General features: G+C 37.2%; 1 protein-coding gene across 2 annotated transcripts in view; it reads left to right on the top strand.

Annotated features, from left to right (window-relative positions):
- Positions 1–24,438, top strand: part of LOC109100678 (pre-B-cell leukemia transcription factor 1-like) — a 56,721-nt gene that overhangs the window by 20,480 nt on the left and 11,803 nt on the right. The gene's annotated exons all lie outside the window — the stretch shown is intronic.

The raw sequence follows: 24,438 nt of genomic DNA, 5'->3' as shown, positions 1-24,438 counted from the left end.
ACCTTATCTGCTGTATTTAGGTCTGGATGAGACCTGCAATCTTTAGGCACTGCAGACAGATTTGATTGGAGAGATATCGCAGACCCGTGGGGGGGGATATTTAACACCCTGCCCCCAGCAGACCACAAGACTTCTACGTCCGACCCCCCTAATTATTCCAGAGATCAGAGACTGCGGCTGCGGAATGGCCCGACCCGGCACGGCCTGGTTAGGTTGTGATACCGGGGACGTGACCGTTATGCTGATGGAGGCAGCCTTAATGGTAGCGTTAAAAGTTAGGGTAGCGTTGTTTGGTGAAAAACCCTGAATGCGAGACGTTTTCCTTTCAAATGGACTTTGGTGAAAAACCCTGAATGCGAGACGTTTTCCTTTCAAATGTGTTTTTGAATGGCTTGTTTAAGCTGCACTCCCTTTGGAAGTGTGCCGCACTATTGGTGTATTCAAATCCAAGTGCACATTATCGTATATGTCAGCATTGTGCTCCTCAACGCGCTCCTACCGAGGAGTCTTTAGCACATTTATGCAAGCTTTGTTTTGCCGCTAATCCTTTTTTAAGACCCAATCCACCTCTTGGTCTTATTGATTCGCACAAAGCGGAAGAACAAAGAGGCCCGGCGAACGAATGCGCTTAATCTGTCTTGCTCTCTTGTTTCTTTCTCTCTCTGTCCATCTTGTCTGTCTTTCTGCCCTGTCTTTCTCTCCTTCTAAGCCTTAAGGCAATACACACCACACACTCAGGATTTGGACATCCATTGATTTGATTCGGGGACATTAACGTCAAGGCCCTGTGCATCTTGCCAAATCCAAGAGCCAAGCCAAGCTTTCTATTCCCCAATGGCTGGATTCAAGCACCTCATCTACTCATCCAGCCCTCCCTCCTTCCCTTTGCCGTTCGTTCTCATCCTTTTTTTTCTCTCTCTTTCCTTTCTCTCGCTCGATCTCCCCCCTTCCCTTCGGGGGTGGATATATTAGATATAACCAATTCAATTTTATGCAGCCAGGACAGACTCCCCGAGGACATAAATACACACATTTTTTAATACACTCCACACCAGGAAAGGCCCATCCGCCACAGCCGCAGGCTGCACTGGGTCCCCTCGCACTCAATTATTAATGTAACGACTCTGCGACTTAATTAAATAATAAAGACAGTGTGGCCCTGCAAAGGAATGGAACAAGGATGGCTCATGTATAATGGAGCGCCAGCACCCACAGATACGGCCCTGTGCAAGAATAAAGAGAAGGGGGTAAACAAATAAAAGCTTGCGGGATGACCTGAAGTCTGGTACTGGTTGGTTGTTAGCCTCCGAAGAGCTGAATGATTTATTAAATAAATACAAGCTCAAGGTATAAATGGATATTAGCTTCGGTTTAAACAAACTTGGGTCTGGCCGATATGCTGAGTGCTGGCGGGGCCACATTAGATTGGGCGAGAGATATGAATGTGTTATGGTGGTGAAATTGTTTTACGCATTAATATGTGGCGGGAGTGCTGAAATATGATTACTGAATGGGTCCAAACAGATTTGTGTTTAAGAATAGGGATGTGCACAACTAGTCAGTGCTAGTACAACTAGTTGTTGACTAATCTGTTAAAAAAAAGATAAAATAAAATAAGTAGTAATTTTTACTAGTTGACTGAATATTTTTCAAACATTTTTTAAACCTGCATGTGCAAAGATGACTGTAGGCTAGTAATTGTATTTCTCATTTAGAATATGAATCACACCCTCATTGGAGTGTAGCCGTCATAATTGTGAGTTGACCGGTCTTTGATTTGACAGCTGGAGTGCAGGTTATGACCTCGGGTCAGGAGTCAGCAAATAACTCTGAACTGAAGTGGAGAACCAGCACTCTAGGCAAATTCATCTCTTTACGGTGAAAACACACATTTCTGCCCATTAGGGATGAGTGCCACCTCAAAAGCACAGCACAGGAAGCACTCGGGAGTTGACATGATCGAATGTGACTTTATCTTTTACTTCTGTTTCATTAAATTCGGCTGAGATTGCTATCCTTGAAGATTAGCTCTCAAATGAGAAATCCCTTTGGCCTTGGGGCTGGAAAAAGGAGTTCAAACTCACTGTCTGAGCCCTGAAGCTCCGTTACTGTTGCTCGTGCCTGGTTTATCATGTAATTAATTATTCAAATTTGTTCTTAAACAGAAGTCACATTTGGAGAAGCTTATTCGAATGCAGACGCCTTTTTAGCTAATGGCAGGCAAGCCCTATACCATTAGCTTGAAAAATAGGGCCATTGTTGCTGTTGACTTGGTGGTGTGCTGGAGATGAATAATGGTGACAAACTGAAGTGTTTCAAATGGGCGAATTTAAATGAATGGCTCCTAAGAGCAGGAGCAGTTGACAATATGTCTATGTTAATACTCCTGTGGAGCAAAACAAATCTTTGGGTTTGGATGTGAAACACAGGAAGCTTGTGTACAGCTGGAATGATTGAATATAGCTGAGGTAAATCTTCCCAGGTTGGCGACGTTAAAATGTGACAAGAAAAACTAAAACGTGCAGCGGCTTGTCACCTGGTTTGAATACGCAAATCTACAAATGATTTAAAAACAATCCTTTTATTCCCCCTAAGAAAAATCCAATTGTTGATGTTTTGAAAGGATATCAAAGTCCTCATGAGCTTGTGGGGATTTTTTATGAATGGAAACCTTTGTGGAAAAGTAACAATAGCTAAAGCAACAGTCCGTTTTCATCTCCTCAGCAAGCGTTTATTGATTTACTCAACCTTTCAATGTGTATTTAGCCAGTTACTCGCTTTGCACTTTTCGAATCCTTCCTGCGTCGCTCGCTCAAGAACCTGCTTGACTTTAGGTGCCAAATCTTCTCCGAAACAAACCGAGTGACAAATTAATTACCCCATTTCATTTTGCCAGCATGCTGTAATCATTCATACAGGAAATGGAAAAGTCTATGAGGGCTAAAATTGCCCTCCCTTTCTTTTCTTTCTTCCCTCTCTGAAATGGACTATGGCTGGCTGAGGGGGTTATTTATTTTCTTCAGTCTGCGCTCAGCTATCCTGGAGTTGGCAGAGTGATTTTGTAGAATTGAAACATTATAGACTGTTACTGTCAGAGTGTTAAATGTGATATATAGACCTGGGGGGTGTTAGAAGAGGTGTGTGTGCGTGCATGGGGTGGTTGTTGGGTTGTGTAGCGGTCTGGAGAGGGGTGCTCATGGGATAGCGAGGCCATCCAGCATATGAGCTGGCACGGCAATGTGGCGAGAGGTAATGGCTTAAAGCAGCCTGCTGGAACAGAACGTTTGAGTGCGCGCGTGGAGAAGAGCCGACGTTAACCCCTCAATGCCTTTCCTTTTTCACATGTGGCTGAAGATGCACAGACACCAGGAGTGTTTGTGTGCCAGTCAGCCAGAGCAGAAGCACATCGCCGGGCGGGCGGGCGTCCTGACAGCAGCCACTGATCTAATGAGAGCCTAGGATGCTCCGAGATGTCTGCCTAGACTAGCACTCTGACTCAGCCACGCAAACTCTTGATACACTGACATTTATGCAAACAGAGGGACGTATGTGGTCACGGTTCTTCACCTGCTTAAGAAATTATGTTTAACAAAAGTGCATTGATATTTACTAGATTATACTCTAGGCTGGAAGTCTACATGTTAAAATATACAAGCAAAAAGAGGATATCAAACCCTCAATTTTAATACCATCATTAGTACAAAAATTCACAATCTTTAACATGCCTTCTTTATTATTACTAAATGTGACATGTTAGAATAGTAGAAAGTCATCAAGACTATGAAATAACTGGAATAAATGGAAGTATGGGAATTATGTAGACTTCACAAACATATAATATATTTAAGAAATTAAAACTATATATCTTTATCCTTGCACTAAGAACTTTCAAGAGTTTTTTTTTTTTTTTTTTTTTACAAATCATTTCTGTTTTTCCGGACGAAAAGAAATTCATTTACTACCCTTCAGATGTTTGGAGTCAGAAAGATTTGTTTTAATGTTTTGAAAGAAGTTTCTAATGCTCACCAAGGCTGAATATATTTGATCAAAAATACAGTAAAACAATAACATTGTGAAGCATTATTACAATAATAAAAATGTTTTCTGTTTTAATATGTATTATTATTATAATTTTTTTCTTCCTGTGATGGCAAAGCTTAATTTTCATCAGCCATTACTCCAGTCTTCAGGGTCACATGATCCTTCCAAAGTCATTCTAATATGTTAATTTAATGCTCAGGTAACATTTATTATCAATAATGAAATTAGTTGTGCTGATTATTATTATTTTTTCTTTATATTATTTGTAATGTTATATAAATGTCTTTACTTTACTTTTCTATAAATGCAATAAATGTCTTTACTGTCACGTTTGATCAATTTTAATGCAAACTTTCAAACACCTGTACTTGTACCTGTATGTGGGCACAATTGATATTTTTTCTGCTAAATTAATAAAAAAGTTACCTAAACCTAAGGCTTTAAGATCATAAGAAGCCTGAATTGATATGTTCAAACTTTAGACTGTTATATCTGTTACATATGTAATATCCTGACATGATTTCTTCAGATTGTACCCATGTGTATCATCATTTCAGTCTGGTCTTTTCCTACTCTGTAAGTACTATTAGTTCACAGAACTATTTTCACTAATTTCACATTCAGTTCAAATTCAATTCTGAGTGAATTCTGTTTTGTGAGAGCCTGTCCTTTCACATTCAGACTGAAGATTGACGTTGCAAGAAAGAGCCTGTTGGATGATGTGCTAATATTAATAAAATGTAACAATTATTCCCCTGTTGACAACCTGCAAAACCATTTTTTATGGCCGATTGAAACATATAAAACTTTATTGCATTCGAGGAAAAGGACTCTGCCATTTTTGCATAGCTTTTTCGAGACCCAGGCTTTTATGTGAAGTCGGTTATTGCCCCTCTGTGACATTTTAAAGTTTATTGAACAAGACTTTTAAATCTGTGGGCAGTATATAAAAAATTAGGAATTTATTGCTTTTTCCCGTGGATGAGTTTCCCAGGCACGGGGCGTACTGGGGGCGTCAGCACTGCACTTCTGCCAAGCGAGAGTCTCGCTAAACCTGACGGTCAGGTAATTCATTCATAAATTTGCGTTCTAAACTCTGGGATTTCATGGTGGATCAGACATAATGCTGTTTATTTTCATCGATTCGCTGTGCTCTTGATGTCATGTAGCATTTTACTACCATGATAATGTTTCCATGGCTACCAAGGCCATTACCGCTCAATCTGGCTGTCCTCCGTAATAGCTTAGAAAGCTATTATAAACTGTAGGCCAAACCTGAAACAATCTATACCATTTCAGAAAGACTTAATATCACCTCCATTTCCAAATTTGCTAGAACATAGTTTCCTCTTTTCAATTAGCGCTGTATTATTTAAAAAGGTGTTATATCTCACACGAAATGTCCCATCACGTGCACCCATTTGTGTAGTCCTCTTTTATGTTTCTGAACTGAATTAACTGCCACCCAGTGAATATTAATCACATCGCTGCTTAAAATGAAGTAAGAAGTGTCTCAGATAACAGAGCTATTGAATATTGGAGCTGTGCACACAGATGAAAGCCTTGGGACCAGATTGAATGCTGAACAAAGATCAATTAAGCTGAATAAATGTGATAGAAGTTAAACAAGGAAAATGAATAATGACCTTCAGAGACGACACAAAAACCCTCATCTTGAAACACGGTGTATGTACATCTCAGACACAAGGAGGCAGGGACACTGGGAAATATATACTCCCGAGTCTCCTGAAAGATGTTCAAATGCTGTTTTCATTGCAATTAAAATGAGGTGCCCATCAGGGCCTGTCTGTCTTTGTGTGGCCCCATATGTTTGGGTGCTGATACAGTGTGGATTCCTCTGTTTGGGAGGCTGATAACAGGCTGTTTATAACCTTGGCACAGAGCAGAGGCTAATCTGGTTAGAGCACATTTCCCCTCAACCCCTCTGATAAAGGCTAGCTGGCTCTGACACAGGAGATGGAGAGCGAAAGAAGCACACACCTGCAGGAAAAAAGAAAGCTATATCTGTTTTGACTTATTCCCTGATTTATTCTTTTGTTCTTTTTTACTCATTCAAATACTAATTCAAAATGTGTACCTTCAGGATGAACTGAAACTGAATATAAAGTGACTTTTTTATATTTCCGAATGACATCTCTTGTTTCATTTTCCCTGTCATTATTCTGCACCTGTTTGTCAGCATCTGTTGACTATATCGACTGAAACTCAACATAAAATTGGTTTTGTTTTTAACCAATATTAAATGTCATTTTAAGATGGTGCAGGAACAGTACATAAAAACAATTGCATTACAAACTGCTAACGTGTGCCGTGTATAGTGGGTTCCTAAAGAACATATTGAAAATTTGATTCAAAGTATAATTTAAATCTTGAACAATGTTTTTTTTTTTTTTTTTAATTCAAAGCTGTTGTAAAAATCTTCATAAATTTATTCCTATGACCTTTGTGTGTTCTGCATATGTGTTGCTTGGCAGCTTTTCTGCTAAATGTTTGAAGAACTGTATTTCTTGGCAGAAAAGTATTATTTGTTATCAATAATTTATTACATTTTGTTGCTGTGTTTTTATTTTACCTTTCCAGGTATATAGCTAACTGTTCTTAAAACATTGAAAACCCTGGCTTATGGCTTTATTATTACATTTTGAGGTAGAATAAAAAGTAAAAAACTTTTGCATTATGTATTTGTCATAATAATCACAGTAATGAATTAAAACAAAGTAATACGTCAAAGTAATCAAATAATCAAAGTAATTTATTGATGTAATATAAGTTAAATAGTTTTAATAAAATAATAAATAAATTACAGATGGATTACAGTTTGGCCATCTTGGCTACTGTAAATCTGGCACATTTTACATCATTAATCTGGCACTTTTTTATTATTAAAGTGTAATGTCCCTGAATGAATGATTGAATGAATGAATGAATGAATGAATGAAGTAATAAGTTAAAAATACATTAATACACACATACATACAAAACACTTCTGCATTTTGTCTCTAATTTTTTTTACATTTCCATTACATTTTTAACTAAATAATTGTGCTGATAATATTAAATGTACTGGAAAAAGGTTGTTTTGATTTAAATGCAAAGCATTTATGGTTTTGGATACCACTTTACATATTTTTTTATTTGCTATTAGACCTTTGTTTTCATTCTTTTGTAGTTACAGTATGTGGTCATGTAAGCTGGTCCAAAATACTTCAGAGAGCCCTGTCCTGTGCGTATTTTTACTACACATCCACTGTTTAGAGAAGGTCAAAGCCCAACCTTGGTAGAAGCCCATGTGAGTTTAACATAGACGGACTCAAATTAAGAAGCGCAGGTTCACAGAGCTGAGTGTGTGAGAGAGATGGAGCTCATAAAGCCCCTGAGCCAAAGCACAGTCATGCTTTGTAACCACCGCCCCCACGAAGCAATGTCCCAGAGAGCCCCAGAATCAACACTGAGATTCTGAGCGAAGGCCTGTCTGCCCAGCTCTGTCTTTCTCTCTCTTCTTCACCAGCAGGGAGAAATTACAGCCAGTCCTAGCCACTGAGGCAAGTATCTGAGTCTCTGGAGGCAACTCCCAACTAGGTCAAACTCATAATGTAATCCCACCATCTCTACCCTTAACCAGCTGTACGTGAGAATGGAGAAGATGAAGCGAAACCTCCCACTCCCCCAGTATATTTCAGCTTCTCCCCTGCAGTGCTCTTACAAAAATCCTATTTCTATATTTCCAAGTTTCGGAATTGGCATTCATTATCGTGCTAATGTCGGCGCTGGCCCAGATCATACCAAGTGCCACTGTGGCATGCTTAAATCATTTTGTCAAGTTCGCTGTTTGCCGTTTGCCAGAGATGGCTCAGTTTTCGCATATATTAAAGTTGCACTCAAAATATTTTTTTCTTCATTAAAAAAGATTTACCACTAAAAATATATAATTAAAATGTTTCAAATTGATTACATTTACATGATATATTTACACTGTAATACAAGGATACACACTTAAGAATTTTTAGTAGTTTCATGTGGAAATATTCTTTTCTATGTACAGTAGAAATATGAATGCATGAAATAGTATACGTTTTTTTGTAAATATTTTACATGTAGATGTAAAAGTAAAATGCATAAACAATAGTGTTTTTAGGCATCTGTTATGTATCTTTAAAGCTTAGAGGACCACAATGGAAATAAGTCTTGAAAATAAGGCTTTTTTTATCTTTTACATTTTCCTTTAAATGTAAAAATGATTTATTTATTGTCATTCTTGTGCTTTTACAGTCTATACAGTCTTACAACTAAATAAAAATAATGTCAAATGATGATATAATAATAATAAAAAAAAAATAAAAAAATTAAAAAAAACTATCCAGTCATCAGTAGTCTAGTAAGAGTGGATTTGTTTTACATGGATTGGACCACTTCATTGTGGCCACCATTTTTATATCACATGACTAAAGACCCGTTCACACCAAGGACGATAATGATAAAGATATAGTTCTAAAAATTGTTTTCAGTATTAAAGAACAGCAGAGTCCACACCACAACTATAACGATAAAGACAAAGAAAAACGATATCGTTGGAATCACTTTCAAAATGATTTTTTTTCCAGCTGATGAACGATAAAAAATTGACAGCCAATCAGAATCCATCCTGCTGTAACGAGCTCGAGAATTTAAAGCGCCAGACGAGCGTGCGCTTAGAATAAAAAGAAGATATTGTTCGCTGGTGTGGACGCTAATATCGTTATCTTTATAGTTATCTTTATAGTTATCATTCTTGGTGTGAATGGGCCTTTACTGAATACTTTATCTCAGTAACCTGCTTTTTAATGCACACGTTCGCTCTAAATTAATCATAGCTATAGTAAAGTGGATTGATAGCGAAAAAAAAAAGTCATAATAAGAAATCTCCAGTCATATCAGTTGCCTAGTAAAAGCTGATATATTTTACATGTGGGCCACCATTTTTTGATCACATGACCAACTGAAGACTAGTGACTTTATCTCTGCAACCTGCTTTTTACTGCACACTTTCGCTCTTGGAATAAATTAATCATAGTTTACTGCTATAGTATTGATAGTGGAAACTGTTGCTTTTGGATGATGTTTCATCCACGCCACTAGGTGTCAGTATATATCCTGTCAGTGTGACATAAACAAAAATGACTGTGTACCTAGCTTTCACAATAAGCCTTTCATATGCAGGTGCAAAATCTTCAGAGCTACACGTCCAAAGGATGGATCGTCACGTAACGCTTCGAAACCAGGCCCTCGCCAGATACAGCCCTGTTCTTCACACAAACAGCCTGATGAAAGTTGATGAGTAAACAACACGTGTTTCCATTTACTGTACCTGCCTGCAGCCAAAAGGTGGGAAAGCCCAAAGTCGACTGTGAAAACACTCCCCGCAGGTGTGAAAATAAAAGCCGGGGCTAAAAATACAGTCAGCAGCTGGGAGTTATTTGGAATGGGCTGTGTGCGGAGGAGAGCGCGGCAGTCCAGCTGGGGAGGCAGGTGTAGATGGGCTGACCGACAGAAAGCTGCCTATTTAGTCACACTGCAATCCCTCAAAGCAGATGCCACGCAAACGCGCCTAGCGTTTGCTCAATTTCCTTTTGTGTTGACTCATGCATAGCTTATTTGCAGTGGGCATTTCGGTGAGGGATGGGTTGGGGAAAAAGCTTCCGAGCCAGGCGGGTGAGGAAGGAGAATGACAAATGGAGATAGCGAAGGAGAGAGAGAGAGAATAAGGATGCTTTATGCGATCTTAGCGCATTCGACCAGCCCCTGAGACGAGCCTCCGATTCCCCTTGACAGTTATGCACTTCACTGGTTTTCGCATTGAGGCATTTTCAGATGAAACAGGATTCTTTCTCCTTTTTATTTTGTGTTTGTATAACATGTGAAGTGCCCTGTATTGTAGCTCTGTCATCAGCTATCCATTTAGCTGTAGCGCCTTTTTGGGGTCAAGCATGGCCGGTGCCTTCCGAGACTTGCCTCTCATTTTTCATACATATCGCCTCAAGGACAGAAGGATATGTAAAAATGACCCCCCGCTACTTTCTCTAATGAGTTCATTTACAAATGACCTCCCTCTCTCTACTTTTGTCTCTTGATTGACAACGGGGGTTCCCTTTGACCCACATGTGCATCTGTTATGCGACCCACATAAGCCACTAAGATTGAGTGATTGAAGCGTTGTGAACCTCGGGGCAAGACGGTTTTTGTCCGGCCCGGGTTTTCCGTGAAGCCCGGTCCGCTTTGAGCTCATTTGCATGTTCAGCCACATTCGTTTCTTAACTCATAGAGTCTGCAGGAGTCCCCGTCTCACTGGGGAGTCAAGTGAGTAACGCTGTTAGCACTAATTAGCGAGATTAGCTGCGCCGCTAATCTCCAACCCAAAACAATCAGAACAGAAAATCCCATGTTGTGACAATTATCTTTGAATATGTGAAAAATTGGATCACGTTTTTTTTTTTGTAGATTTCATTCTGTTTTCTCAGTGATGTGACATTTGGGAAATCTAGGAATGCTGTCTGCTTCTGAGAAAAGATTGGTTTTACTAAAGTAATTTTGGGTGTGGCGACTGATATAATTTGTGATCGTTTTAAAATCAATTATTCTGTGCATTGCGTATTAGTCTACTCATGCAATATAGTCAACTAATAACTAGTTTTAAGGAAGCCTTGTGTTTTGGGCTTCACCTGACCCAGATTTCACACATTTCTTAGTAATTTCTCAATGGGATATTTCAACCAAAAATAAAGATTCTCTAATTTACTCTCATGTCATTCCAAACATGTATGACTGACTTTCTTCTGTGGAATACAAAAGAAGATATTTAAAAAAAATGTCCTATTGTTGTTGTTTAGGTACAATAAAAGTCAATGGGGTCCAATATTGCTTGGACCACAGCATTTTTCAAAATATCTTCTTTTGTGTTCCACAGACAAAATAAAATCTTACAGGTTTGCAACAATATTTCTGGAATTTCAATTTCAATTATATTTTATTTTATTTATTTTTTTTATTTTTATTTGTGTGACCTAATCAGCCTTGCTAACGGTTAGTGGTTGTGATCATAGGCATCACTTAAATATTCCATTAAAAAAAAAAAGAATAATCAGTTTTCATGTTGACGTTCATATAAATCTTATTCATAGAATCTTATATTCTTCTTTTTTTCAGTGCAACTTAAGCGGCTGCTTATCTTGGAATCGACAACTTTTGTTTTTTTTAAAGCAAGGCATTAGTTATGTTGGAGTAGTGAAAATTATGACTGGCAGTAACTGAAACAAACAGTCCCGTCACTGAGCACAGAGCTCTATTCTCTAGGGCCTGCTGCTTACCACACACAAAACACTGGTCTCTAGCAGCCTGGTGTCTTGTGGATGGGAGTTGTTATGAAGTTTGATGTCTCAATGTAGTTTTACTCTTGCTTACTGAACAAGGCAGCCTCAGCAAAGCCAGCACACCACAGCTTGCAAATGGAAAATTCCAATGAGAGACAGACACTAGAGACAATAAAGAAATGTGTGAGAGGATATAAAGTGTGTGGCCAAATATTCTTTCATTTGCAAGATAACTTGACATTTTCTTCCACAGATTCCAGATGAGACCTGTTACTATTTTTTTAAGTAGTTGGATTCAAAAACACTAACGTGCCTTTTTCCACAAGACATTTATAGTGTATGGAGAACCTAAGTTTAACCAAGAAAAATAGCTTATAGGCTATAGTCCAATTAGAGATGGTGCTTGTTTCAGTGTTGGCAGGCCATCTCATTTTTCTTGTTTACATAATACGTGTCAAGTTCGGTACACAGTGTGAGATCTCCTCTCCAGCTCGCACTTGCAGTGAGATCATGTTAGCAGCGTGTTATTGAAGTAACAGCTTTACGTGAACAACTGTGCCTTGAACTTGCCCTCTGTTACAGCTATGCACCTTGGGGTCATTTAAGATCCAGATTCTTCGCCAGAATCGGGGTCCAAGCGTGTACACTAATAGACTTTTCTCGTCTTCTATCAGTGCTCTAAATTACACCTCAACTGTGGGGCAATCCTGCAGAGACATGTAGACCATTTGTTTCAAATAGCATGGGCTCATAGACTACAAGAATTCTAAATTCTCTTATTAATTAAAATATATTTTTCTATAATATTTGATCACCCTTGTGTCATTTCAACAACACAAAGGTGGTGCAACACAAAGAAGATTATATATATATATATATATATTATATATATATATATATATATATATATATATATATATATATATTATATATATATATATATATATATATATATTCCAAAGCAACAAATTTAATTCCTGTCAAAACTGAAGAATTTGAATTTCCTGGAGAAATAAATGTCATGCTTTCCACAAAACTAGTAATAAATATGAAGTTTTCAAGCACCAAATCAGCATATTAGAATGATTTCTGAAACATGTGACACTGAAGGCTGGAGTAATTCAGGAATAAATTATATTTTACAAGATGTTAAAATAGAAAACAGTTATTTTAAATTGAAATAATATTTTACAATTTACCATTTTTTAATTGTATTTTTTATTGATATAATTTAATCATTAATTTAGATCAATACATGTTTCAAATAGATTAAGCATAAGTGAGCAAAAGAGACTTTAAAATATTTACACTACAGACCGATCTTTTGAACAGTAATGTGTTTGATTCATTAAAAATGGTTCCCAACTCTAGTCTCAAATCTATATTTGTCCTTCAAAAGACTGAATATAGCTTACAAGTCATAAGGACTCTTTTATGCTTCTTTTATGTGCTTTACTGACGCATCAGAAACACTGAATTCTGGGGAGTGGTGATTGAATGTGGAACATTAGTATGATTTGAATGTTGAATGTTGGTGCAGTGTTTGTGAATATGTTCTGCAGATAAGTGCTTATCTGCCGGATGTTGTGCCAGAGTCGGAGCTGTTTGATAGGGATGTGATGTAAAGCTGTGGAGGGTTTTGTGGTTTAGTGGGCGGCTGGGAAGGCACATGGATACATGGGCTGCCTGCGGGTGTGGCAAATAGCCTAATCCCACTTTAATCTGCTCACACTCTGTGTAAATAACTGATTAGAGAGTGACACACACATGCCGAGCATCCACAGCCCAGAGCACTTTCATTTCTCTGTTTGAGTGTTTAGTATATTGGTGCATCACTTACGCACTATTGGGATGAGATTAGCTTTCTCTACGATGTTTGAGTTCATTATTAACCTAGGATGATTCCATGTACTGGTTTGACAAGACTGAGATCTCTGTAGTTTTTATTATGATGGGACTATGTATTTATTATTTCTTTGTTTTTTGGCTGTGGGTGTTTGTAACAAAATGTCATGTGTTGTGGATATACTGTATCCCTTACAAAACCCACTGAAATAAACAAGACCTATGTGGGACAATGATTAAAAATTTAGTGTAAAACATGTGGCAAAATCTTACATGTACTCATTGTATTCATGTTGTCAAGAAAAGTTTTGATTTGAAATTAGATTTCATATATATATATATATATATATATATATATATATATATATATATATATATATATATATATATATATATTCAAGAAAAGTTTTGATTTGAAATTAGATTTCTGTCTTGTAAACATCAAGTAAACAACTGTATTATTTTAGTATTATTTATATACTATTATAGTATTTATTTTGATTCAGTTTTATTAGTTTTGTTGAGCTTTTGTCATTTTTATTAGTTTTTATTCAATATTTCTATTTAGCTTTAATGTACTTTTATTTCCGTTTTAATTGTAGTAACATTTTAGCACATCAACTTCAGCTTATTTTATTTCAGAGCTGCTAATATATCTTCTCATTTACATTTAAGTTAAATCTAATATTTAATTTTATTTTGAGTTTTTTTTTATTTTATTTTGAGTATTTTTTTTTTAAATAATAAAACATTTTGTTTTAAACCATTAAACATTAAGTTTTAGTTAACACTGGTACAAATATAGTAATAACATATTTTCTTACATTGCATACACTTAGTAAATCATTATTTTTCAGATTTCTTTTTACAAAAATATTATTTTTAAAAAGCCTTTTTTAACACATACACATACCCAGACACACCCTCAATGAAACCATCTAATAAATCATTTCATTTTTTCATACTTCTTCACATACTCAAGAAAAAAAGCTAAAAAATACAGCACAAAACAGTATTCGACAAAGGTCAAAATAAATGAGAAGAATTTTTCTGGAAAAAAAAAAAAAAAATAATAATGCAGCACAATCACAGACTGGATGTGACTGGATTTTCCAGAGGATGCCCAAGCTGAAAATCAATAGGTAAATTGCTCCGTAATTTTGGTTGTGAAAAAAAAAAAAAAAAAACCCCAAACTACATCTGTGAAGCACAAATTTATCTGAGCTCCTCAGGGAAAACTAGTCCCATCCGAATAGGGCTTTATTTGATTAAACACTCGTCATGTTTGCATTTGTCCATAGAGGGATTGAAATGACTCGGGATCACACAAAGATGGATTTATCTGATGACAACGGCTGCTATCTCTGAGAACCCAGTGTCATATGTGACATGCAGACATCCATGTTCCAGAGGAGCCAGACACCACAGGCAGTCGTCTGTGTGTCTGCGAGTGGCCATATGTTGCACGTCCTTGTGTCGTAGCTTAAGGGAGATGCTCCCCTAGAGATGAGAGGTTATTGTAGTTTGAAATGAATCCTTCATTTCTCCCCCTTTCCCATCATGCTCCATCCCCCTCAGCTTCACTCACTCAGTCATTCTCATGGGATCGAGAGCAAAAAACACAGCAGTCTTGATCAAACAGGTAGCCGCCACCAAATGCTGTCAGATGGCGTTGGTTTCGCCCCCAGTCCTCTAAAATAAAGTAAAAAAAAACTGGAGAAAACAGGCCGCTTCAGTTGCCCCTTTCATCTGCCTCCAGATGTGGTTTAATTTACTGCGACTTGGCTAATTATGGTAATTAAGGATTAATTACTGTTAATTACTTTCCCATAAACTCATCACCAGTCAAAGAGCGAAGCCTTATGAAATGTGCCACGCGTACAAACACACCACAGGGACCTCGGCGAGCATGTGGGGGTCCTTTTACATGCAGTCACTCGTATTGAGACCCACAACAGAGTGAGGTTACTGCTCTCAGACGTTCACCTCTGCTCTCAACATCACCTGCACAGATGAACATCAAAGTATGACCACACTCAGTCCTGCTACCTCATTATTTTTAAAGAGTTATTTGATGACACGTACTCATTAGACACATCACTGAAGTTGCTTTTTTGAGAATATTACTGTAGATTTACCCAAACATGATTTATCTTTTTTTTTTTTTTTTCATATTTTATTCATATATTTATGTCAATAGTCATTCACTTATGCTTTTAGAAACCTGTATGGCTTTTCTTCTTCTATGAAATTCTAAAAGAGACGTTTTGAAGAATGTTCACTGCTCTCTTTTCCAATGAAAGTGAATGGTGACCACGGCTGTCATGCTAGATTTTCAAGGCAAGTGACATTTTCAGGATAATGTTCCTCTTAGGACTGAACAATATATCATAAATATCACAATATATCTTAGTGTGATTAGCAAATCTAAAAATGTCTGCAAATTAATTATATATATATTTATTTATTATTATTATTATTATTATTATTATTTTTTCAATCTTTCAGCCATAAAATGATGGGTTACACTCAAAAAGTCCTTCAGTAAAAAGTAATTTTTCAGCTTTAGGGCTATTAAAGTCACCAGGTATTTTCATTCCTAGTTCCAGATAAGATAAGTTCTGAAAACTTGGAATAGAGCCAACGAGTTATGAACTATTATGATGCCTTTATGGTGCATTTTTTATTTTGGAGGTTCACACCATCCACTTTCATTATAAGGTAAAAAGCACAATACACATCCTTTTATGATGCCTTTATGGTGCATTTTTTATTTTGGAGGTTCACATCCACTGGTCCCCATCCACTTTCATTATAAGGTAAAAAGCAGCGTAAACATTCTTCAAAACATCTGCTTTTGTATTCTAAATAAAACAAGTCACACTCGTGAAGAACAACATACAGTAAGACTAAGTAAATTACTTTCATTTTTGGGTAAACAATCCCTACAAAGCTGTCTTCGCTGCTTTGTGTGTGTCAGCCTTCAAGTATAACTGCAGGTATTTATTCGAGGAGAAAGCTGACTTGATTTCCTTGGCGATTGATTGTTGCAGAGAAATTCCTCTCTAACATGCAATCCTCATAAAGGAAGCAATATACAGGGAGATGGTGGATTCCCTAAGGAGCAGAGATTAAGTCATACGCACCTCTCCCTTTAGTAAACAGGCACCAAACGCATGCAAGGGATGACAGAGAGGAAACCATTCCGCTCCGGCTCGATTAGATTAGCAAAAATTCACTGGGAGAGGAGGAGGGGGGAGAGAGTCAAGCGTGCATAATTAATTCTGACTTTGATCACTGTCGCTGTCTTTCAGAGGGATCATTTCCCATCTCCAGCTCTTTAAGAGACAGACATTACAGAGCAACCCTAGAATCTCGACACATATCCGTTAGAAGCCAATACAGAGCGTCAAAGTGAAGTTTTATTGAGCAACAGCCAAAAGCTGTAAACTTATAGTGTTTTTTTACAAGTTCAGATGTTGTTTTATGGTTTATGTGTCAAACACCATGAACTAAATGAGCCATTCTCATGTATTCTTGTCCCTGTGATCTGTCCTGGAAACATACCCAAGCGAAAGATATCTAATTTAGCCCGAAGGCTAGATAAACTCGACTAGCTTAATGCGCCAAACTGAAGTCTGATCAGATCTAGTGAGGTACGTTTCCGAGGCACCTTAAAAGACAGGACTTTGATAGCCCGAGGACACTTTGCGTCGCCTGTTTTAATAACAAATTCTTTTAATGAGGGTCTTTAAGTAGAAGTGCGTAGCTCTGAATTGTCTTGTGGTGTGCACCTGACTGCCTGGTGGAGGCTTGCTAATGCTAATCAAAGTTATTAGCTGTAGCTTGGAGGCCAGTGGCGTCCCAGCTCTCCGCTCTCCTCCCAACCCGTCTCGCTGACCACTGTCCATGGGGAGGGGGACGGGGGGCCATAAAGGGAACAACGGGAGCCACCAAAGCTGCGTAATGTAACGCCTGTCATCTCGACTCCCACCAGCTGTCATCACAGCAGTGTACTCCAGTTCATTTTTTTAATTGACACCGTACTTTACCATTCCATTTCAGTCCCTTTCCCCTCCTCCTCCTCTGCATCTTCAGCATTCATTCTGTCACCCTCTGATTCCCTGAGCCTTTCTTTCATTATTTTGGAGAGTCCCCCTGTAAGACGACTAAGTTTTGAGTTTTTCCAAATGGACTTTGAACTTAATTACTCACCTTCTAATTCTTCCAAAACAACACAACTTCTTATTTTTCCAAACCAATACCCTTTACACTCAACTTGCTTAAGACTCTGTTGTTATTGCTATAAACCAAAACATGAGTAAATGTTTCATACAGGACTAGCGAGACATTTTTTATTTGTGTAGTGGGATGAGATTTTCAGCATGTGACAGTAACACAGAACAAAATAGATCAGCAAAACCTATTCAGAGTCCCTACAGCACAGACAAAGAGTGAAAAACACAGAGCTGTGCTGAATAACTCTGGATGTTATTATTATGCTGCCTGTACCATAGATAGTCTGTCTCTCTCACTCACTGTATTCAGGCTGTGTAATGAATGACGGCAATGTTATATTAGCATGTCGCTGTCCCTCTTTTGATCTCATGGACGAGTTGGTGACAGGCCCACCATGACACAGAAAAGAGAAAGAAATTCAGAAATAGAGAAAAACTGAATAGATGGCTCCAGAGATTTACAAAGCTTTGATGCTCTTTGCTATGCATACTATTAAAATTATACATCACCTTTATTCTTATTTACCAAAATACCAAATCAACAGTAAATTGTGTTTTATATAATTTAATTTAGTATATAATAATAAATAACTTTTACAAAAAAAATCTAAAACATTAAAACCCAATAAATAACAAAAGCATAAATTAAAAAAAAATATTTATTTACAGCATCTACATCAGTGCATCCATGTTAGTAATTAAGGTATTTAGGCAAAATGTACCATTACAGTGATACTTTTTGTAAGGATACATCATAAAACTTACCTAAAATTAAATGTAAATTGTCCTTTCAAATGCATGAAAAATCAACCCTGATCCAAACCTCTATTGTTTTTACTTTATATTCTGTCCAGGCGTGTGTGAAGCAGCAGTAAAGTGTGTGATGTAGTGAGGTGTATTAGATGTTTGTTGGCTGACGGCACGAGTCTGCTTGTAGATCTCAGCTCTCAGGTTACTGTATTGACTGCATCTGGAGAGGCTCCAGGGCCTAGCGCTGGCTGCCAGTGCCAGTCCAGGAAGGCAAACTTTCATCATCCTTGTCAGGGCCATCACAAGCACCTTGTTTAACCATACATCTTCCTAATTGTGACAGAATACTTCAACATCATTAATTAAACATGCTTTCATTTAAGACGCTCACAGGGAGTAGAGGCCAGGGAGGGGGCTGGGCAGTATCACAGCGCTGGGGCGGCTTGTTTGCATTTTCTGTTTTTGCTTGCATTTTTTTGTTTTGACTGGCTGGCTTTGTGGTTGTATCTCTCTGTCTAGTTTTTATAGGATCGTGGTTTTGTTAGTGTAAATGCCAAATGACAGAATGAAGTGGTTTCTAAGAGGCTTACACAGTAAGACCATAGCTTGAGAAGGTCCCTCTGTCATCCTTATATCATAGTGTAACTTGTGTGTGTGTGTGTGTGTGTGTGTGTGTGTGCATTCATTCCGGTGCTATTAACACAATGTAATGTCATTGATAGGGCCTCCTCCATTCACAGATTAATTATAGATGAGTACAGAGAGAGGTGGGATTTGTCTCCTGTCACCATTTAATGAAAACATGCCAGAGAAGGACAATTACTTCATCTCTGGCTTTATATTGTTATGCTAGCCACTAGGAGTGTAAGAAAATATTGATACACGTGTTAATCACAATATTTAGTTTGGCGATACTGTATCGATTCTCAAAAACGGAATATCAATATTTAAAACAAAACAAAAAAACATACAAGATTCATGGTAGTTGTTTTTTTTTTTGAGTTCATATCCCAACCGCTAGATAGCAGTCTTCATCTCTGAACTTAAACAGTGACAGGAAATACTAGCATTAGGGCACGCCACTATCGTTAGCGTTAATATAGTTTGCTGTAATTAATGGAGGATGAAAGAATTCTTTTAGTTCCCGTTTCAGTGTACAAATCTGAAGTGTGGCGTCATTTGGTCTTTTGTGGTAACATCTGCCCCGGGACTGTGCAAGGATGACATCTCGTTTCTGCCACTTGCCGTGTCCCGTATGAAGAGCCACACGTGGGGCGCGGCAGGCGGTAGGGTCGCCGCACGGTTGCAGCTTTCTCTCGTGGTGGGGGTATTCTGTGTAGTTGGGGAAGTGCTCACGTCACGGTCTTGTTGTTTCCACGCGGAACATAAATACAAACTGAAAACCTGTGAACTTCAAGTTGAAAGGTTCTGAGAATGAAACAATTGTTTTGTTTTCTTTAGGAATCCTGCAAGAACTTTATTTGTCTAATTAGTTATGACATTGTATGTCACTATTGTAAACTTAAACTGTGAACCTTTAAAGCAAGGTCTAAAAATATATATGGTGTTTTCATAAAATACATTTTATACATATACATTTAACTAAAGAATCCTGCAAGCACTTGGATTTTTCCCCCTTGACTCGTTATGCACAAAAAGTGGTTGAAATAATTATTGCAAATGCAGATCCCAGTGTGTTCTGGTTAAACAATTTTTATTTATTTATTTTTCCTAACAATAAACTTACATACAAATCATACCAAAAACAAACCCAAATTGCCACAATAAACCCATGTATCGTGATACGTATCGTATCGCCAGATTCTTGCCAATAAACTGCCCTACTAGCCACATCAGAAACGAATAAACTTTGCCTCACTGACTTACCCTTGGATCTTCTAGTAGAAGGAGGTAAATGAGTTGGCTTAGTAAAATAATGAATTTACACTACCATTCAAAATTCAGGGTAATTTATTTATTTATTTTTTCTTTTGAAAGACATTAATACTTAGCAAAGATGCAAAAACACAGGATTTTAAACCTGCAGATTTCTTAATTTTCTGATGTATTTTAACTAAAGCTGACTACCTTGTTTCTTTTTTGTGAATTTAAAAATCAACCATCTTCTGTATATTTGCAGCCAGACAAACCCGAGTTCAGTGCCCAAAGGTTTCTTTTAAAGGATGCTAAATTAATAAATAATTTTGGGGCCAGACAACAACACATGAGAACTGCCATCATAAAAATGGTTATTTCTGATCAGTTTAGTGTAAGAGCAGCATTTGGTAAATATTTACATTAGAAACATACCTTATTGCTTATTTAAATTTGTTTTTTAAAAGGTAGCTTGACTTTTAGCAATGCTGAACACTGCAGAAAAATATTCACACGTTTTACTCCAAGGAGATTTTGCTGAGAACTAAAAAGCCACGAGTTTGCTGTGTGCCATATATCTGTCTTTCTGATATAAAAATCAGGCCAAATGCTCCTGTCTCAATAGTAATCTATTCCACTCTTTGACTCCCAACTTAATTCCCTGAAGTTGATACCAGCCTTGGTTTAGACACTGAAAAGATAACCCCCCTGACTAAACCTAGCTCGAAGCCCCTGACTGCGTTAGCGCCTCGTTTCCCCTAAACTGAAGACTTTTTTATTGTTCCAAAGGAGGATTTACAAGACTCTGTAACCTTGTGATCGAGCATACATTTTAAAAAGATTACAATTTAACAAACATGAGGAAGATGTGAGATTTTCTGGGGAATTCCAGACCCGCTTGGCCTTGTTATAGAAGTGAAGAGAGTGAAATTAGGTCTTGCTATCAGGTGCGTGGGTTCTAGATTGGCAAATCAGCTGTGAAAAGGGAAACGCTCAGGAAAGTGACTGCTGGGAGGGTGAAATTAAGACTTGTCTGAGGAGAAGTCACATCAGAATAGCCTCCAAAAGTGAAATGGTCCATTTGAGACTTCAAAAAAACCGCTGCAGTTCATGATGCTAAATAGCACACGCAAAAAAAATAAATAAATAAAAAAAAGAGAGAGAGAGAAAAAAGAGAGAAAGATAGGGTAACATTGGGTAGCATGTTCCACCCCCCACATTTAATTTTCTTCTTGATCTTAAATTTCATTTAAACACATGCTTATGCTCATATAAATGTTGACATATCATCAGAAAATTAACATTTGTATTGATTATTGAGGTTAAAATATCTAATTTTGTCTCAGTAGCAAAGTGATATATATTAGTTGTATACTGACATTTAGATTTGGGGCATGTTGTTGTTTAGCCATTTTTGCATGCATAATTGATGCATTATTATACATGTTAAACTAAAATATTACTATATCAGTGAAAACACATTGTTTTGAAGGTGGGTGTCTTACCCTATCTTCCCCTACAGACGGAGATAGATAGAGGAAAGAAACAGAAAGAGATAATGATCTGCTCCACAGAAAAACTGTTAATGTTTGTCTGCGGGTGGTTGAGTTCAGCTCAGTTCACATCAGCAGCACATTGGGCACAGACCACTCACACACACTCACACACACACGCACGAAGGGCCGGCAGCATTACGGCCTAATCGATTGCCATGCCATTACTGAGTCAAAATAAATAAAGTGCATTGCGTCGGTTTGGGGTAATTAAACAACAGCAAAGTGAATTGTATGATTACCCACATTCATTGTATTTATTTAATATATTTCATGCATTTAATTGTGCACTGGAGGATATGGTTGAAATGAATAAATCATTATTTGCCTCATTAGATTTCCTCTCCAGATGAACGTTGCGCACTTCTGGGCTTGGGTTTCTTTAGTCGATGCCGTACACCAGTCACGTTCCACTGTTGCTGTCTCTTTCGATTATAAAGGCATAAAAGACTTGCTCTTTTTCTCTTGTGTTGTGCTATTGATATACACTCGTGTTTTTATTTGTTGTGAAATAGTTGGGTGGGCAGACAGTTGAGACGAGTCTGAAATTGGACAGTCAGGGTTTTTTTGAAAAACAAAGCAATATCTTTTGAAAACAGCTTGAAGTTATCGTCAAAGAGTTAAAGCGATGAATTCAGGATGACGGTGCTATGAAAATATTCACTTTGTTTGCCCATGCGCCAAAGAAGCAGGATGTTCGCTGTACTGTTAGGAGTCTCTAGAGAAATCTGACCTCGCCGGTGTCGCTCAACCCATGCGCTGAACTCTTGACCTCTGGAGCCCTCTGACAGCCCCTGACATTTGCAGTGGGAGTGGGCTGATTGGAAGAGGCTGGGCTGATTGGGTTCGGGTTGTGGAAACATATTGCAGCATGCTGGTAGCCTCGCCATTTGCTGTCATCTTCAGAATGATGTCACAGGAACATTTGCATTGCCTCTTCTGCAGTAGCGGCATCAAGCATGGGTTGTTTGTGCAGGTTTACATATGTAATAAGCCATATGTGTTACATTTATATCAGCAGCTCTTAACTGGCATTCTGTCTCTTCTGATTGGGTCACATAGAGAAAAATAACGCTTCATGCAATTAAAAAATATATAACTAACCATATAGCTCAATATAGTTGGTATAGTGATATTTCAAAATTATTCAAAGGGAGGGGAAACTCTTCCTGTATCTTTTGTTTAGAATGTTATAGGCTGTATTTACACACATTCATCTGTCTCTTGGTGCATTAATTGGTCTCTTGGTAATAATTTAGTTTTTGATTTGTTATTTGATCATACAGTAGAAACAGTAATATTGTGAAGTATCATTGCAATTTAAAATAACTGTTTTCAAAAGAACAGCATTTATTTAGAGTATAAATATTTGGAAACATTATAAATGTCTTTAATGTCACTTTTAATCAATTTAATGCATCTTTGTGAAATACAGATTTCGAATTATTTAAAATAACATCTTTACTGAACCCAAACTATTGTAATGTATTGTAATTTTAATTGAAGGTTTATATTATAGTAAGCAATATTGATATGTTTGGTCACCACTTGACATCCTCTGTAACTGTAAACCAAAACAGATCTTTGCTATAAACTATTCAGTGAATATTGTTTTTTTATTTGCAGTAACATTTTTTTTTTGTTTTCTGTTATTGCTGTGGATCTTCTACAGAAACGTATGGCTGCTTGTTTGTCAAATTCTTGGTAAATCTGGATTTGTGTGTTCTTTGTTACTGGTAGAATGGCTGCTGCAGGTGCTTTCTGCCTTCAGTCTGCCTTCACTGAACAGAACAGAAGGAGAGACATCTAGTGGCACACAAAGAAATAACAGTTTATAATGTTCTAATAGCCCTGCACAAACAGCCAAAACTCCATTAGGAGTCCTTATATAATCTTCTTTTCTTTCGTAGTGTAATAATAACCATTCCCCACGAAGAATCTTAAATATCCTCCACACTTTGCTTGTTTGTTTCCTGCTAATTTGATAATAGTTTCTGCTACCAATAAGAGAGTGGAATACTCTCAGCTCTGTTTATCACATTTTACTGAATCATTTGACCATATTTTAAATTGAAATCAGGTGAACAGGGTCTTCTTCGTAATAATTTGAACAGTACATGTATATCAGAGCAGCAGTGGAGCGAAACATTTCAGTAAGGTTCAGGCACAGAACTGAGCACCACTGTAACACAGCTAATATAAACTGATACATGTACAGCTTTAAAATTAAAGAGCAAAGTTTCATGCTATATTAACTTATTCTATATATTAACTTAAGTTGAAAAAATGAAAGATTTCCAGAGATTCTGACAGTTTGAACCGCTATGAAAATAATCAGTGGATAGTGGACAGACAAGTAAAAAAAAAGCATTTCTCTGATATTTCTAAATCTTAGTAATTATTTAGTTTAATGTTTTAAATAATAATGTGATGCTTTTACTCTTCATTAGACCAAGAACCAAAAATTACATATAATAATTTATTCTAAATTATTGTGCAAATCAATGAAATTACAGTTTTATTATCTCATACCCTGCCAAAATCAGTGTATAGTTCCTCATTTTTGTCACAAAGAAGAGAGCAATTAAAATGAAAGCCATATATTAATCCTCAAGCTCTGTAATGTCTCACAAAGAGACAAGGTGATGTTATTGTTTTGATTTTATTTCAGACATTAACTTGACTATAATGGAGGTCATTCAAATGATAAATTATATATATACAGTATGTGTGTGTGAGTGTGTGCTTCTCATTTTTAAGTGTCATATTGAG

Source organism: Cyprinus carpio, chromosome A2 (genome assembly GCF_018340385.1).
Source record: "Cyprinus carpio isolate SPL01 chromosome A2, ASM1834038v1, whole genome shotgun sequence".
NCBI lineage: Eukaryota > Metazoa > Chordata > Actinopteri > Cypriniformes > Cyprinidae > Cyprinus > Cyprinus carpio.
This window is presented reverse-complemented; position numbering and strand designations above follow the sequence as displayed.